At 43.9% G+C, this 5629-nt stretch overlaps 1 pseudogene; it reads left to right on the forward strand.

The window, feature by feature from the left end:
• The first annotated feature begins 3589 nt into the window (after positions 1 to 3589).
• The window catches only part of LOC103729738, a 7620-nt pseudogene continuing 5580 nt past the window's right edge, over positions 3590 to 5629 (forward strand).

The raw sequence follows: 5629 nt of genomic DNA on the forward strand, positions 1-5629 counted from the left end.
CGACCCCCTTTCAGGAAATTGAGATTTGTTCATGTTATAGTTGACACATGCTCCTCCCTTACTTATGCTTTAACTCTCTCAGGGGAAAAGACTATACATGCCATCAAAGCTATAAAGCCCACAATGTTAATCATGGGTGTACACTGGGCACTTAAGACTGATAATGGGCCCACTTATTCCTCTCAAGAATTCAATAAATTCGTTTCCTCCTGGGGAATCAAACTTACCTTTGATATTCCCTATAACCTGCAAGGACAAGACCCTGTTGAAAGGACCAACAGGACACTTAAGTCCCTCCTGGATAAAAGCCCTCAGCTGAGGCCAAACGTGACCCTCACCTGGCTCTTACTGAGGCTTTGTTCCACCTTAATTTCCTCATGTTTGATGACCAAGGTCTCAGTCCAGGATACAAACATTGATCCTCCTTGCCTCGGGCTACGCCTCTCTCACTAGTTAGATGGAGGGATCCTCTTTCATCCATATGGCAGAAACCAGCCCCTGTCCTGACACGAGGAGGATACGCTTGTATTTTTCCACAGGACACTATGGCCCCCATGTGGATTCCATCAAGAGACATCCGACTAGCTATGGAAACCCATCTCGAGACCAGGCCCAACTGCGAGTTTGATAAGCCATGACATCCTTTTCTGGCTTTGTTATCCTTGGCACCCTTTTGACCTTTGGCTGTGCTTCTCCCCAGGCTTCAGATCTCTGGGCACTGGTCCCCTTACCACCTCTGATCCTCCCTGTAGATGAACAGTCACCCACTTTCTCAGTTCTATATACTACTAATGAATCCCTCAGTCTCCCCACCATGGAATTGGTTCATGCATCTGTTCCCATAAATGGCACATGGTCCCTTGCAGGATCACTCTTCTTCAGCCCAGCACTTAACCCCTCCTCCCCTAATGCCTCTCACTGTCAATCTCTCTTTAACATCACAACAGGTGAATTTCATGGAAACAGGAGGCAGGGCTCCTTATGGGGGCTCAAAATCAGGTCTCCCTTTAGTAAAAGACACTTCTGAGACTACAGTGTCTTTCATGTTCCCTGGGGCCACCACCGGTTTCCCCCCAAGGGTCAGGCATCCTCCATGCACCTTGTGCCCTCCTACCCATAAACTTCCCACCACATTGAGCTTTTCTATTCCATGGGAACACTGCCTTCCACTCACTCCTGGAGGTACGCTCCTCTTTACAGGATTATAATGAACACCCAGTGGCTTCCTCCCTGGCAGCCTGAAGATAGCTGGTCTCAACCAAACCTTACTCCTATGTCTACCCTGACCACAGGCATAAAGACACTGTCAGGGGGGTCTGGGAGCTCTGTGGGCCTGTGGCTTGCCTGGATTTGGGACCTCTCTTCTTTGTATTAGGTGGAGCCATCTTTAATGGTACATATACTGGCGATAACTCAGAGACGGGTTCCTCGGGTGTCACAGACCCAACTTGGACACCTAATGAAGTCTCTGTTAACATCTCCCATTTGATCTCCTTGCCTGTTTCTGTTCGACCACAGTTTGCTCTGATCCTTGCTCATTTCTTGGATGACCCTGGGGATACCCTTAACTGCTCCCTTGTTAACTGCACTCTCTCGGCATGCTGGATTTTCCCTGCCTCTCTTGTTCTTTTTATGTGTGAATCCACAGCAGTCTGGGTTCCTGTTCCCAAATGCTTCTCACATCCATGTTATCATCCTCATGGAACAGACGGCTCTCCAACCCTTCCCCCAGATCAAGAGATTTTGGTATTACTGTGGCAATTGTCACTGCCGTTATCCTTTCCTTAGGGGCTGCCACCACTGCTGCTGTTGCTATCACTCAATCTTCCACTACTGTGGAAACACTCAATGAGGTCGTATCCAAAACCTCTGTGGCCTTACACACCCAATCTCTTATTAATCAACACCTCTTCCAGGCCGTTTCTGTCATCCAACAACAGGTAGACCTCCTCAAAGAGGAGATGGCGATCATCAAATAAAAGACACTAATGGCCTGTGATCCATGGTTCAAAGCAACTGTGTCTCACACCTTACAAAGTAGATAACCTCGCTAGTGCCAGGATGGAACTCTCACAGTACATCCATGGCCACTGGAGCCAAAAGTTTCTCAACTACTCCGCCTTACTCACTGACCAGATCATCTCCCTAAATTATACATGGGCTCAGACATTTGCAATAAACTCTGGGTTCCTCGACAAACTTTGGTTGAACTTAAAAGCTTTGTTTGACCCTTCATGGATTGTTACTTATTTATTCTTGGGTGTCATAGTCTTAGTTCTTTTCTTCCTCATAAAATGCTTTGTTCTATGCTTCCTCAGACAAAACCAAGTAAATTACTCAGTATATAAGGCTCTCAGGACACTCAAGGATCAGACTTCATCGCCCCCCCTCCACCGAGGTCCAGCAGGTCTGGTCTCCTCCTCCTTCACATGGTCATTCCAGAGGTCACACCCTTCAAGGGCTGGTAGTCAATGACAGGTAAGATCCTGATGGTCAGGACAACCTAAGACAGGCACAGTCCATCAAGCTGAGTGCCTTCTGAAGTGGGGTCAACTATGTCGAGGCAAAGAACCTTGGCTCCCACTGATCTTTCTATAATAAAAAGGGATGGATATGTAGGAGATGAAGTGCCAGACCTAAGCACAGGCTGCACTACAGAGCATAGCTTCTGCCTTGAGAGCACAGCCCATGCTTCTGCACAAAAGCCAACCTATAATCTGCCCCTGGACCTAGAGACTGAAGATGCAAGTGGCCTGGTGAGGGGATCTATCAGAGAGCGACACACCAGCTTATGGGACACTGGGGGCAGTGGGAGAGATATATAAGGCCTGCCCTTCCCTGTAATAAATGAGTCTGCAGCACTTCACCTAGCGTCTGATTCCACCCTACTCCTGGTGTCTGTGTGTTGACTCTGTGCTGCTCACCCCCACCTCATCCAGAACCCTCATTCCCTGCAGTCCCTCGTGGGCTGGACCTGTGAGAGAACCTGCAACACGGGTAAAAAACTAAATGTTCTCAGATAAACCTTGACTACATATATATTTTGTTCCTTAAACTAGGTGACTAACCTATGACCACAGACATTTTAAGAGTATGTGAATATTATTTCTGTCTCATCTTTTGTATATCATAATAAACCTAAACAGGCCTTCATCACTTGCTTAGGCTTTCTCAGTTTTTTTTTATTTTGGAAAATATCTCCATTCCCATATCCTTTTAACATCTTTTACATTATCTTTTTTTTTAAATAATTATGAGATGTAATAGAATTAACAAATGAAATTTCCATCTCCTGTGAGACTTCTTTTCCTAGAGATGTTAAGCAATAATTATTCCCTTTCAATGATCTAGTGTCAAGGCAATGTTTGATTAAAGTTTTACTGGGGAACCAATGAATTTATTGTGCTTACTTACTGAGATAATTGAGGGGTTGCTGAGGTATAGACCTGAGGGTATGTACACTGGAAAGCTTTTACACAATACAGGTCATGCCTTCTCTTCCTAGCCTTCCTCAGATTGTATACTTTAGCCTTCCCCTAATTCAGGAGTCCATGTGTGATTTGGGTCAAATTACATTCAGGTGGGAAGAATGGCTGGAAAATGTGGTGAGGTCCTATGATCCTGCTTAGCCCTCCTTTAATGAATGAGCACAACCATCAAGAAGTTCAATTGTAACCATGTTTAGCAATCAGGCACTATTGAAGTCATGATGATCGTAGTTATATCATTCAGAAGGGACTGCTTTAGAGCATTGTCTTATTAAAAGGACATGGCATTTAAGAGGATTTGGTGCTAGGACCCACATGTGAGGGGGAACATATGTCATTTTATTTTTCTGAGTTTGTGTTACTTCACTTAGCATAACAGTTTCTAGGTCCATCCATTTATGTGCAAATGCCATTGTTTCATCTTTCTTTGCTGCTGAATAGAACTCCATTGTGTAAATATACCACATTTTTGTTAACCACTCCTCAATTGAGGGGCACTTAGGCTGTTTTGTGCAAATGTCATTGTTTCATCTTTCTTTGCTGCTGAATAGAACTCCATTGTGTAAATATACCACATTTTTGTTAACCACTCCTCAGTTGAGGGGCACTTAGGTTGCTTCCATTTCTTAGCTATTGTGAAAAGAGCAGCAACAAACATGGTTGTACAAGTGTCTCTACAATAGGATGAGTGCTTTGGGTGTGTTCCAAGGAGTGGTATAACCGGGTTATATGGTAGCTTCATTTTTAGTTTTTTAAGAGCCCTCTGCACTGTTTTCCATAGAAGATGCATGTGTTTACAATCACACCAGCAGTGAATGAGCATTCCCCTTTCTCCACATGCTCTCCAGCATTTGGTATCATTTGTTCTCTTGATCCTAGCCAGTCGGGTTGGGGTAAGGTGATACTTAGGGTGGTTATAACTTGAATTTCCCTAATTACTAACGATGCTGAACACTTTTTGAGATGTTTCTTAGCCATTTACTTTATTTCTTCATTTCAGAACTCTCTGTTTAGATCTTTAGCACATCTTTTAACCTGGTCATTTGGTTTCTCTAGTCTTTGTTTTTTGAGGTCTTTATATACTTTGGTGTTAAACCCCTGTCAGATATGTCACTGGTGAAAATATTTTCCCATTCTATGGGTTTTATCTTCACTTTTTTGATTACTTCTTTTGCTGTATAGAAGCTTTTTAGTTTAATGACGTCTTGTTGCAGGTGTTCTGGGGCCCTCCGAGCAGGGGTAGAGTCAGTGTGGAGTCATGACAAAGACTCCAGGAGTCAGGTGAGAAGCAGGCAGTGCGAGCAGCTGCAGACTCATTTATTGTGGATATGGGGCTCCCTTATATCCCCCCCCCGTGTCCCATTGGTCCATTGATAGGTCATATCTGTTCCTTATTGGCTCTCTGTATCAGGCCATTTTCACATCAGCTGCCTCTATGTCTTTTGGCAGAAAACAGGTTTGACTCAGCCGGATGTTTTTGGTGCTTCTGCAGCATGCATGTACAGGTTGTTCAGGCTGCACTTCCTCCTACAACATCCCACTTGTTGATTGCTGACCTAAATTCCTGAGTAACTGTTGTCTGATTTAGAAAATCCTGTCCTACACTTGTATCTTGTAAGTTAGTGACAATATTTTCTTTGAATAGTTTCGGGGTTTGCAGTTTCCACTGAGGTCTTTGATCCATTTGGAGTTGACTTTTGTGCAGAGGTTGTTCAGGCTGCACTTCTTCCTACAACATCCCACTTGTTGATTGCTGACCTAAATTCCTGAGTAACTGTTGTCTGATTTAGAAAATCCTGTCCTACACTTGTATCTTGTAAGTTAGTGACAATATTTTCTTCGAATAGTTTCGGGGTTTGCAGTTTCCACTGAGGTCTTTGATCCATTTGGAGTTGACTTTTGTGCAAGGTGAAAGATAAGGATCTAGTTTCATTCTTCTACAGGTAGAGATCCAGTTTTGCCAGCACCATTTGTTGAAGATGCTGTCTTTCCTCCATTGTGTGTTCTTGGCACCTTTGTCAAATATCAGGTGGCTGAAATTGCATGCACTTAGGTTTGGGTCATCAGTTATGTTCCATTGATCAATGTGTCTATTTCTGTGTCAGTACCATGCTGTTTTTATGACTATAGCTCTGCAATAT

Source organism: Nannospalax galili, unplaced genomic scaffold (genome assembly GCF_000622305.1).
Source record: "Nannospalax galili isolate Female #2095 unplaced genomic scaffold, S.galili_v1.0 scaffold2933, whole genome shotgun sequence".
In the NCBI taxonomy this organism is placed as follows: Eukaryota; Metazoa; Chordata; class Mammalia; order Rodentia; family Spalacidae; genus Nannospalax; species Nannospalax galili.